This window comes from Harmonia axyridis, chromosome X (assembly GCF_914767665.1).
Source record: "Harmonia axyridis chromosome X, icHarAxyr1.1, whole genome shotgun sequence".
Classification (NCBI taxonomy): Eukaryota; Metazoa; Arthropoda; class Insecta; order Coleoptera; family Coccinellidae; genus Harmonia; species Harmonia axyridis.
This window is the reverse complement of record NC_059508.1, coordinates 29,632,614-29,645,113: the sequence shown is the minus strand read 5'-3', so window position 1 is coordinate 29,645,113 and position 12,500 is coordinate 29,632,614. Positions and strand designations below refer to the sequence as shown.

At 42.0% G+C, this 12,500-nt stretch overlaps 1 non-coding gene across 1 annotated transcript in view; it reads right to left on the bottom strand.

The window, feature by feature from the left end:
* LOC123687276 overlaps positions 1-82 on the bottom strand; it is a 1,906-nt gene extending 1,824 nt beyond the window's left edge. Inside the window, exon 1 of the ribosomal RNA XR_006749011.1 lies at positions 1-82. This exon is cut by the window's left edge and continues 1,824 nt beyond it. This is a non-coding gene — a ribosomal RNA (small subunit ribosomal RNA).
* Between the last annotated feature and the right edge of the window lie 12,418 nt (positions 83-12,500).

The window sequence follows — 12,500 nt, the reverse complement described above, 5'->3', positions numbered from 1 at the left end:
CACCTTAATTTGGCTTGTACTGAGACATGCATGGCTTAATCTTTGAGACAAGCATATGACTACTGGCAGGATCAACCAGGGAACTGCGTGCTTATACGATCGGTCCACGAGATTGCCGGTATGGCCAAACCCGTTCGCCTCTCGTCATGTGGCACTAGCCATGTCGATTGACTTCGACTAGCGCCGCACATCAGTAAGTGCAAGTCCTCGACGAAACGACGTAACAGCCCCCAGTCAGCATGAGACTCAAGCTATATATACATCATCATCATCTCGGACAAAACACCGATCAAAAATGAGAAAGTTTCTAGAAACAATCCCTCGCCAAGGCGTCCATATATAATACGAACCCCCGGCTATCAACTAATTTCTTATACACATTCCATCTCGACCCTTCGCTATACATGTGAATATAACGACACGGTGATTCGAGATTCAACAATATTTGTCGCTCGGAACGAATTGAGTGGTTGCAAATTTTTTGTGAACATAACCCGCAACGGGCAGAGGATCACGATTTTAAGGTTGGTCGCTTAAAGGCCATTCGACTACAAAGAGACGAAGCGGACCGCGACCTCGCTGCATGAGGTTGACGAAAGCGACCCAAGATGCGAAAGCCGAAACCAACACACCTTGCCAGTACCCAAACGCCGAGGTCGGATTCGGGTCTACCACTTACCAACTGAATATCATCCTAAAAAGAACTCCAAACAGTCTAGGACAGGACCCATTCTCCACCCCTTCTATATATGTCAGGAGAACCCCGGATTCCCCTCCAGACACGATTTAGCAAACTTTTCCCGATCGATCCGACCCACCGAGGCCGTTTCGACCGTTCGCCGCGCCTACTAGAGCTGATTTCTTCGGACTCCGATCAGAAAATCCGCCGATGCATGTCGTTAACACCTAGTCCGCCTCGTCCGATCGATCGAGGCCGTTTCGACCGTTCGCCGCGCCTACTAGAGCTGATTTCTTCGGACTCCGATCAGAAAATCCGCCGATGCATGCCGTTAACACCTAGTCCGCCTCGTCCGATCGATCTAGGCCGTCTCGAACCACCCATCGCGCATCGAAAGTCGCATCTCTCGAACTCCGATCCGGAAATCGGCCGATGCATCACGTTAACTATTTCTTATATATCTAATATAATATACATGGAGACGGTAAGAATTCTTTTAATCGAAGATATACATATACTTCTCATCAATATCCAAAAGCTTATCGAAAAATAAATTACTCAACTTTTACGTGAAGAATCGTTCACCCAAACCTTATCCCCTATATATGTCAGGAGAACCCAAGGTTCCCCTCCAGACACGATTTAGCAAACTTTTCCCGATCGATCCGACCCACCGAGGCCGTCTCGACCGTCCGCTGCGCCTACTAGGGCCGATTTCTTCGGACTCCGATCAGAAAATATACCGATGCATGTCGTTAACACCTAGTCCGCCTCGTCCGATCTATCTAAACAGTCTCGACGCACCCAACACTCTTTCAAAGTCGGATTACTCGGACTCAATCTGAAAATGGACCGATGCATGACGTCAACACTTAGCCCGCCTCGTCTGATCTATCTAAGCCATCTCGACCCACCCAACACGCCTTCCAAGTCGGATCACTCGGACTTCGATCTGAAAATCTCCGGACTCATTTTTATGAATATCCCCAGTCAGTAAGAACGTTATTTCGCCAATATATACCAACAATAAACCATATTCCAATAGCTGAACCAAAAATATAATTCCCGATCCAAACGTTCTGCATCGCCCAACGCGACCACCTTCCCTATATATGTCAGGAGAGCACAGGGTTCCCCTCCAGACAACACTTACGCTCTATCCCCGACTCTCGGTCGATCGATAGGCCAGGTCAGCGGTGTCTGTTTCGGCCGAAGCTCGGACTTTGGTCAAAATGTTCCGATACAAAATTTGAACCAAGATAGATACAGATATGATTCCTTCTTAAATATACGTTGATTATCGAACAGAATATGGTAAATATTTTGCGATGACCGAGGATTTCATGAATTTTTTTTTTTTTTCGAAAAAATTTTCTATTATCGGAATTTCCTCAAATTTCATTTGGTTGCCTCCTAATGCTTATTAAAAATGATAACCAACAATCAGAATCATTATTTATCATTTATTTCAATTTTTATAATGAAAAACGTTCACGTCCTTTCGCGCCTCTCGATCGTCGTTTACGTGATGCATCGGTCAGCCCTAGTTTACGTGGTGCATCGGTAAGATCGAGTTCACGTTCTGCATCGGTCTGCCCGAGTTTACGTGGTGCATCGGTAAGATCGAGATTACGTGGTGCATCGGTAAGATCGAGTTCACGTTCTGCATCGGTCTGCCTGAGTTTACGTGGTGCATCGGTATGATCGAGTTTACGTTCTGCATCGGTGTGATCTAGTTTACGTTGTGCATCGGTAAGATCGAGATTACGTGAAGCATCGGTATGATCGAGTTTACGTTCTGCATCGGTCTGGACTCTGAGATATATTTTCGACGTGAAAATGTTCCGATACAACTTTTGAACCAGGATAGTTAGAGAGATGATTTTTTCTGGGATGTACGTTGATTGGGGAATGGATTGTGGAAAATAACTTGCCATGACCGAGGTGTTCTCGAATTTTTTTTTTTTTTCGAAAAATATTTTCTGATTTTGGATTTCACTCAAATTTGATTTCGTTGCCTTCTAATGTGTTCTAAAAGAGTAAATCAGTAATCAGAATCGAAAAATATTTTTCGGATTTTTTTTTTTTTGAAAAAAAATTTTCTGATTTTGGAATTTCCTCAAATTTGATTTGGTTGCCTTCTAATGTGTTTTTAAAGCGTAAATCAGTAATCAGAATCAATATTCATTGTCGACTTTAATTTTTATAAGGAAAAATGTTCACGTCCTTAAACGCCTCCCCATCATTAGCCCGAGTCCAAGTCGATGTCAGTCCCGAGCGGACGGTGTCAGATACTACCTATCGCCCCGGTCTGGACTTGGCGAGGTATTTCGACGTGAAATGTTCCGATACAACTTTTGAACCAGGATAGTTAGAGAGATGATTTCTTCTATGTTGTACGTTGATTGTGGAATGGATTGTGGGAAATAACTTGCCATGACCCAGGTGTTCTTGAATTTTTTTTTTTTTCGAAAAAAATTTTCTGATCTTGAAATTTCCTCAAATCTGATTGCGTTGCCTTCTAATGTGTACTAAAAGAGTAAATCAGTAATCAGAATCAATATTCATTGTCGACTTTAATTTTTATAAGGAAAAATGTTCACGTCCTTAAACGCCTCTCCATCGTTACCCCGACTCCAAGACGATGTTAGACCGGAGCGGACGGTGTCAAATGCGACCGATCTCCCCGGTCTGGACTTAGCGAGATATTCCGACGTGAAATGTTCCGATACAAAAATTTAACTGTGATAGTTAGAGAGATGGTTCCTTTTGTGATGTACGTTGATTGTGTAATAGAATATGGAAATAAACTTGAGATGACCGAGGTCTTCTGGGATTTTTTTTTTTTTTCGAAAAATATTTTTCGATTTCGGAAATCCCTCAAATTTCATTGAGATATGTCCTAATGTGTTCTTAAAACTTAAATCAACAATCAGAATTAATATCCAAAAGTTATTTCATTTTTTATAAGGAAAAACGTTCACGTCCTTTCCGCTCCCAAAAAGTGAGATATCATAGAAAATATCGCTATATTTGTTGTTTACGGCCATACCACGCTGAAATTGCCAGTTCTCGTCAGAACACTGAGCTGAGAGGTTATACCCAAAATCGCTCCGTAGAGATAGTTGTGGAATTTGTGAACGTTAAAACTGACCTGTGAAAGTGACCGTTGTGTTAGACCAGACGGCGCCAAGCCGCATTCCAGAGCCAAGAATAGACTGAGTGAGTGACGAAATTTTACCTGCTCGGGTCCGAAAGGCCCTGAAACGGCCGAGTTTCGCGTGAAACCGACCGCTTTTGAATTCCTTTTTGAAAGGAATTTCAAAAATTTTATCAGAACTTTACTAAAATGATGGACGACCAGGAAATGAAACTCCCTTCAGATTCATCTGATAATGAAACTGACCCCCCGAGAGTCGCCAAAAAGAGAAGTCGAGTTGGAGATGTGGAAAACCCAAACTTCACGCATCCAACAACATCTATCAGGAAAAGGAAGGACAAAAAGACAATCCCTGTAGAAATCAAAAATAAATTTAACTACCTCAATCCAAATGAGGTAGAAGTCAATGCAGCAACCGTTGAAATTAGAAAAAATCAACGGAAACCCCCGCCAATAGTGGTCAACGGCGTTTTCAAAAAACATAACAAAACGGTGGCCGACATAACGAAAGTTATAAATGGCAAATTTTATATTAAATACAGTGCCATGAACTCCACCGTCTACACCGAGACGGTAGAAGACAGAAAGAAACTAGAAAAATATTTTGATGAAAACGACGTGAAATACCACACCTACACCCCAAGGGAAGAAAAAACCCATGCATTTACGCTGAGGGGACTGGATTCTGATCCAGACCTGGAAGAGATTAAAACTGAACTCCAGGAACTAGGAATTCCGGTTGTGGAAATCCACAAACTAAAAGCAACGAAATCACCGGCGTACATGGTCGTCACCGGAAATACGATAACGCTCCGGAAAATACAGAAGGAAGTCCGCGTTATTAATTATACAGCCGTTCGGTGGAACAAGTACTACACAAAAAGGGAAGTAATCCAATGTCACAACTGCCAGATGTGGGGACATGCCACGGCCAACTGCCATAGGACCCCAAACTGCCTCAAGTGCGCGGAAAATCACGCGACTCGCGAGTGCCCAAAAACAATGAATACGCCGGCAAAGTGCGCGAACTGTTTCGGGAGTCACCCCGCAAACAGTACCGAGTGCGCGATTTACGTGAACATCTGCAACCGCAGGGCGAGGAACGCCAAAACCGCCGCCCCTGCCGCCCCCAAAGTTTACCGCGAAGCTCCAATCCCGGCCGTGAATGTCTGGGAAGAAAGGAGAAAGGCCCAAGAGGCCAAACAAAAACCGGTAAGTGGCATGGCCAACCCCCAAACCACCCCCATAACCCCAACTTCCCCCCCAACAAACAAAACTCATGACACAAACAACACAAATAACTTCCAAAACGCGTTTTACGAGCTGAAAAGCGAGTTCAACAGACTTAATCAATACGTGGACATACGACAACTACTGACAGACGTCAAAAGACTCAACCAGCAGCTGCAAAATGCAAGCCCCGCCGAAAGAAAGTACGTCATACTGGAATTCTTCCTCAATTTAAATGACTAAGTCATTAAAAATCGCGACTTGGAACGCGAATGGAGTCTCCCAAAAATTCCTGGAGATCTCCAATTTTCTAAATTACAACCAAATAGACATACTGACTATCAACGAGACAAAACTGAAAAACAACCACAAATTTTTCATTAAAGGATACCAGACATATAGGCAAGACAGACAAGACAACTCTGGATTCGGTGGAATCGCTATACTAGTAAAGAACATTATCGCATCCACCATTTTGCCTACCATCAACTGCACAATAGAGAACGCTAGCGTCCAGATTGATGGCAACTTAATCATAACGGCGGTGTATAATAGCCCCAGTCGCAAATTCAGTACCAACTGTCTAAGATTCCTATTTTCTAGGAAAAATAAAGTAATAGTTCTAGGCGATCTAAATGCTAAACACGAAGAATGGAACTGCAACTGCAGAAACACCAACGGAAATCGTCTATTCAGTTTCCTTGAAGCTAATGATGACGTAATTTTGAACATCCCTAACGGACACACTCATTTTCCAGACAATGGAAAAGCTCCGAGTACTATCGATTTAATACTCACTAAGAATATTAACTTGAATAGTATCCCGGACGCGAGTTGTCAGTTAGGGTCCGATCATAATCCAGTGATCTTCTCGGTCAATTATAGCAGCGAAAGAAACCCAACAAAATTAGTGTACGACTATTCGAACGCTGATTGGGCAAAATTTCGTACAATATTAGATAGTAAAATAACTATCAACAATAAAATCGAAACTGCTTCCGACATCGAACGGGAAATTGAAAAGTTTACGAAGGCCCTCAAGTACGCCCGCGATAAAACAATTTCCAAAAAACCGAGAGCTGAAGTAGCAGAAAAACTACCAGCCCATATTATCGACTTGATCAAGTTCAGGAATAAAATCAGAAAAAGGTGGCAATCCCACCAAAGACAAGTCGATAAAACACTCTTAAACTCATACACCCGCGAAATCCGAAACCACATAAAAATTTTCCAGAACGAAAGATGGGAACAGAAAATCTCCAGGCTAAATTCTAATAACAAAGATCTCTGGAAAACAGTCAAATCCAGTATTCAAAAATTCTCCCAAGTTCCCATCTTGGTCCAAAATTCCGCGAATTACATCACCGATAAAGAAAAAGCGGACGTACTTGCGGAAAACTTCGAAACCGCTCACCACATATCCCAGACCGATAGTCCAGAACAAGCAGACATACGGAAAAGAGTGGAAGACTTTATAAATTCGAACCGCTTCGTAAAGCCCGAAAATCATCTATTAACAAATCCATCGGAAATACGGGACGAAATTAAAAAGCTTCCACTAAACAAAGCGCCAGGAAAGGACGAAGTGGACAATAGACTGATCCGGAACCTATCCAGAAAGGCCATAGTTCAACTGAACTACATCATAAACGCTGTATTCAAATTTCAACACTGGCCTAGCTGTTGGAAAACAGCAGTAGTAACCCCTATCCCCAAAGCCGGGAAAGTCACAACTTCTCCCGGCAACTACCGTCCGATCAGTCTACTGTCTAACCTCAGCAAGCTGACCGAGAAAATCCTGTTAGGAAAAATAAAACATGTAATGAAAAACAATAAAATTCGCGATGACCATCAATTTGGCTTCAAGGAAAAACACAGCTCGACACAGCAAATCTGCCGAATCGTAGTCGACGTAATAAATAGTTTCAATAATAAAAACCACACGGTCATGCTCCTCCTCGACATCGAAAAGGCGTTCGACAAAGTTTGGATAGAGGGGCTGACCTACAAATTAATAAAACTTAAATTCCCGAAATTCCTCATAAAGACCATTTACTCATATCTCAATAACAGAAAATTCATAGTACGCGTAGGGAATGAAACATCCGCGCCCAAAAATATAAAAGCAGGAATTGTGCAGGGATCAGTCCTTGGACCTAGATTATTCAATATCTACGTCCAGGATATCCCGAAACATAACAAAACAAAAATCGCCCTCTTCGCGGATGACACGGCCATATATGCCCACTCATCCAGCGCTGAAGACGCCAATCGCGAGCTGAAAAACCATCTCGAAGTACTTATCAATTACTTCGACAGATGGAAAATAAAACTGAATGAGACCAAAGCAGAGCAGATCGTGTTTAGCAGAAGACGGAATGAAAAAGTAATCTTAGACAAATTAAAAATCAATAATACGGAAATTGTTCCAAAAAGCTCCGTTAAGTACCTGGGCATTGAATTGGACGAAAGGCTAAATTTCCACCGCCATATCAAAGCACAAATCCATAAAGGATACGCCATCAAAAAGATACTGCATCCTCTATTGTGCAGTAAAAGTATGCTGAATGAAAAAAACAAATTGCTCATTTACAAAACATACATCCGGCCAGTAGTCACATACGCTGCGCCGGCATTTTGTCACCTTAGGCCCTTTCCAATAAGGCCCATTCAAAACCTTCAAAACAAAATCCTAAGATTGGCCTTGAGCAAGCCGTATTACACTAGGATATCCAAACTACATGAACTCGCGGATATTCCAACCATCCGCGAGTACCTAAACAAAGTATCTAGCGATTTCTACGAATTCCAGTGTAAATCCAACGCACTGACAAGACAAATTACGAAAACGCGACTCCACGCATCCCCTCACCCCCTCCCGTACCAATTCCTTCCCATATTCCTTAAACCTCCCTAAAAACCCACCCCAAACACCCAAAAACCCCTATGAAAACCGCCATCTTCCAAGACCGGCCATGTCACATACCGACATTTTGAAAAATATGTCTTGACGACGAATCACAACGAAAGGTAGCGGCAGCCAATGCGAATGGCGTATCCATCGCCCTGTTATCGTAACAACCAATCGGTCCTACGGGTACTAGACCCAACAGCGACACGAACGGTGCTACGAGAAATGGGGACTGGCCACGACTAGCAAATGGCGGCCGTTAGCTGAATTGAGAATCGCCGTTTAGCATAACGGGAACCCCTTCCCAGACATGTATATAAAATTGTATATAAAAATTTGTAAATGATAAAACTGTACATAACTGTATATATATCCCCAACCCACCCCCCCCCCCCCCCCCAATTACTTATATCAGGTTTTTTATTCCTAAATTTTTCCTGAAAATCCCCTATTATAATAAAATAAATAAATATACGATATCAAACAAAAATTCCCAAACACCCTGAAATTACTTAAAAATTTTTTATTATATGTATATGAAATGTAACTGATAATACCAGAATTATCTGGTAGGAACTGTATATAAACCCTTATTGTTGATTAACATGGCCTATATAGGCACATATCTGTAACTATCACAAAGACAAATAAAGACCATTTGAATTGAATTGAATTGAACACTGAAGCCAAGCAGCGTCGGGCGCGGTTAGTACTTGGATGGGTGACCGCTTGGGAACACCGCGTGCTGTAAGCTTTTTTTTTACGTTCTGCATCGGTCTGCCGAGATAACGTGGTGCATCGGTATGATCGAGTTTACGTTCTGCATCGGTAAGATCGAGATTACGTGATGCATCGGTAAGATTGAGATTACGTGGTGCATCGGTAAGATCGAGATTACGTGGTGCATCGGTAAGATCCAATTCACGTTCTGCATCGGTAAGATCCAGTTCACGTGGTGCATCGGTAAGATCGAGATTACGTGGTGCATCGGTAAGATCGAGTTTACGTGGTGCATCGGTAAGATCCAATTCACGTTCTGCATCGGTAAGATCCAGTTCACGTGGTGCATCGGTAAGATTGAGATTACGTGGTGCATCGGTAAGATCGAGTTTACGTGGTGCATCGGTAAGATCCAATTCACGTTCTGCATCGGTAAGATCCAGTTCACGTGGTGCATCGGTAAGATTGAGATTACGTGGTGCATCGGTAAGATCGAGTTTACGTGGTGCATCGGTAAGATCCAATTCACGTTCTGCATCGGTAAGATCCAGTTCACGTGGTGCATCGGTAAGATCGAGATTACGTGGTGCATCGGTAAGATCGAGTTTACGTGGTGCATCGGTAAGATCCAATTCACGTTCTGCATCGGTAAGATCCAGTTCACGTGGTGCATCGGTAAGATTGAGATTACGTGGTGCATCGGTAAGATCCAGTTCACGTGGTGCATCGGTAAGATGGAGATTACGTGGTGCATCGGTAAGATCGAGATTACGTGGTGCATCGGTAAGATCTACTTTACGTTCTGCATCGGTCTGCCCTTGTTTACGTGGTGCATCGGTAAGATCGAGATTACGTGAAGCATCGGTATGATCGAGTTTACGTTCTGCATCGGTCTGCCCGATATTACGTGGTGCATCGGTCTGCCCTAGTTTACGTGGTGCATCGGTTTGGACTTAGAGATATATTTTCGACGTGAAAATGTTCCGATACAACTTTTGAACCAGGATAGTTAGAGAGATGATTTTTTCTGGGATGTACGTGGATCGGGGAATGGATTGTGGGAAATAACTTGCCATGACCGAGGTGTCCTCGAATTTTTTTTTTTTTCGAAAAAAATTTTCTGATTGTGGAATTTTCTCAAATTTGATTTGGTTGCCTCCTAATGTGTTCTAAAAGAGTAAATCAGTAATCGGAATCGAAAAATATTTTTCGGATTTTTTTTTTTTTCGAAAAAAATTTTCTGATCGTGGAATTTCCTCAAATTCGATTTGGTTGCCTTCTAATGTGTTTTTAAAGCGTAAATCAGTAATCAGAATCAATATTCATTGTCGACTTTAATTTTTATAAGGAAAAATGTTCACGTCCTTAAACGCCTCCCCATCATCAGCCCGAGTCCAAGTCGATGTCAGTCCCGAGCGGACGGTGTCAGATACTACCTATCGCCGAGGTCTGGACTTGGCGAGATATTACGACGTGAAATGTTCCGATACAACTTTTGAACCAGGATAGTTAGAGAGATGATTTCTTCTATGTTGTACGTTGATTGTGGAATGAAATACGGAAAATAACTCGCCATGACCGAGGTGATTACGATTTTTTTTTTTTTTCGAAAAAAATTTTCTGATCGTGGAATTTTCTCAAATTTGATTTGGTTGCCTCCTTATATGTTCTAGTAGCGATAATCAACAATCAGAATCAAAATCCATGGTCGGGTTTGATTTTTATAAGGAAAAATGTTCACGTCCTTTTTTACAACCCCGACTCATTGACGATGTTAGAACCGAGCCGGCGGTGTCAGTTACGACCGATCGCCCCGGTCCCGATCGTCATTTACGTTGTGCATCGGTCTGCCCGAGATTACGTGGTGCATCGGTATGATCGAGTTTACGTGGTGCATCGGTAAGATCCAATTCACGTTCTGCATCGGTAAGATCCAATTCACGTTCTGCATCGGTAAGATCCAGTTCACGTGGTGCATCGGTAAGATGGAGATTACGTGGTGCATCGGTAAGATCGAGATTACGTGGTGCATCGGTAAGATCTACTTTACGTTCTGCATCGGTCTGCCCTTGTTTACGTGGTGCATCGGTAAGATCGAGATTACGTGAAGCATCGGTATGATCGAGTTTACGTTCTGCATCGGTCTGCCCGATATTACGTGGTGCATCGGTCTGCCCTAGTTTACGTGGTGCATCGGTTTGGACTTAGAGATATATTTTCGACGTGAAAATGTTCCGATACAACTTTTGAACCAGGATAGTTAGAGAGATGATTTTTTCTGGGATGTACGTGGATCGGGGAATGGATTGTGGGAAATAACTTGCCATGACCGAGGTGTCCTCGAATTTTTTTTTTTTTCGAAAAAAATTTTCTGATTGTGGAATTTTCTCAAATTTGATTTGGTTGCCTCCTAATGTGTTCTAAAAGAGTAAATCAGTAATCGGAATCGAAAAATATTTTTCGGATTTTTTTTTTTTTCGAAAAAAATTTTCTGATCGTGGAATTTCCTCAAATTCGATTTGGTTGCCTTCTAATGTGTTTTTAAAGCGTAAATCAGTAATCAGAATCAATATTCATTGTCGACTTTAATTTTTATAAGGAAAAATGTTCACGTCCTTAAACGCCTCCCCATCATCAGCCCGAGTCCAAGTCGATGTCAGTCCCGAGCGGACGGTGTCAGATACTACCTATCGCCGAGGTCTGGACTTGGCGAGATATTACGACGTGAAATGTTCCGATACAACTTTTGAACCAGGATAGTTAGAGAGATGATTTCTTCTATGTTGTACGTTGATTGTGGAATGAAATACGGAAAATAACTCGCCATGACCGAGGTGATTACGATTTTTTTTTTTTTTCGAAAAAAATTTTCTGATCGTGGAATTTTCTCAAATTTGATTTGGTTGCCTCCTTATATGTTCTAGTAGCGATAATCAACAATCAGAATCAAAATCCATGGTCGGGTTTGATTTTTATAAGGAAAAATGTTCACGTCCTTTTTTACAACCCCGACTCATTGACGATGTTAGAACCGAGCCGGCGGTGTCAGATACGACCGATCGCCCCGGTCCCGATCGTCATTTACGTTGTGCATCGGTCTGCCCGAGATTACGTGGTGCATCGGTCTGGACTTAGAGATATATTTTCGACGTGAAAATGTTCCGATACAACTTTTGAACTAGGATAGTTAGAGAGATGATTTTTTCTGGGATGTACGTTGATTGGGGAATGGATTGTGGGAAATAACTTGCCATGACCGAGGTGTTCTCGAATTTTTTTTTTTTTTTCGAAAAAAATTTTCTGATTGTGGAATTTTCTCAAATTTGATTTGGTTGCCTCCTAATGTGTTCTAATAGCGATAATCAACAATCAGAATCAAAATCCATGGTCGGGTTTGATTTTTATAAGGAATAATGTTCACGTCCTTTTTCGCCTATGTTCTTTTTCGACGTGAAAAGTTCCGATACAACTTTTGAACCAGGATAGTTAGAGAGATGATTTTTTCTGGGATGTATGTTGATTGACGTACGAAACTTGGAAAAAAAATAGAAAAGACCGAGGTACTCTAGAAAAAAAATTTATTGAAAATATTTTTTTGATTTCGGAATTAATTCGAAATTCATTCAGATGTCTTCTATCAATATCGCGAAAGAAAAATCAATAATCAGAATCGATATTCATCTAAGATTATTTCCTTTTGGATTGTGTTAACATTCGGTACGATCTTGTCTACGTGATGCATCGGTTTGTTTCTCGGCTCTTGTGAGCAAGTTGGACACTCGAGACGGCCTCCATCGATC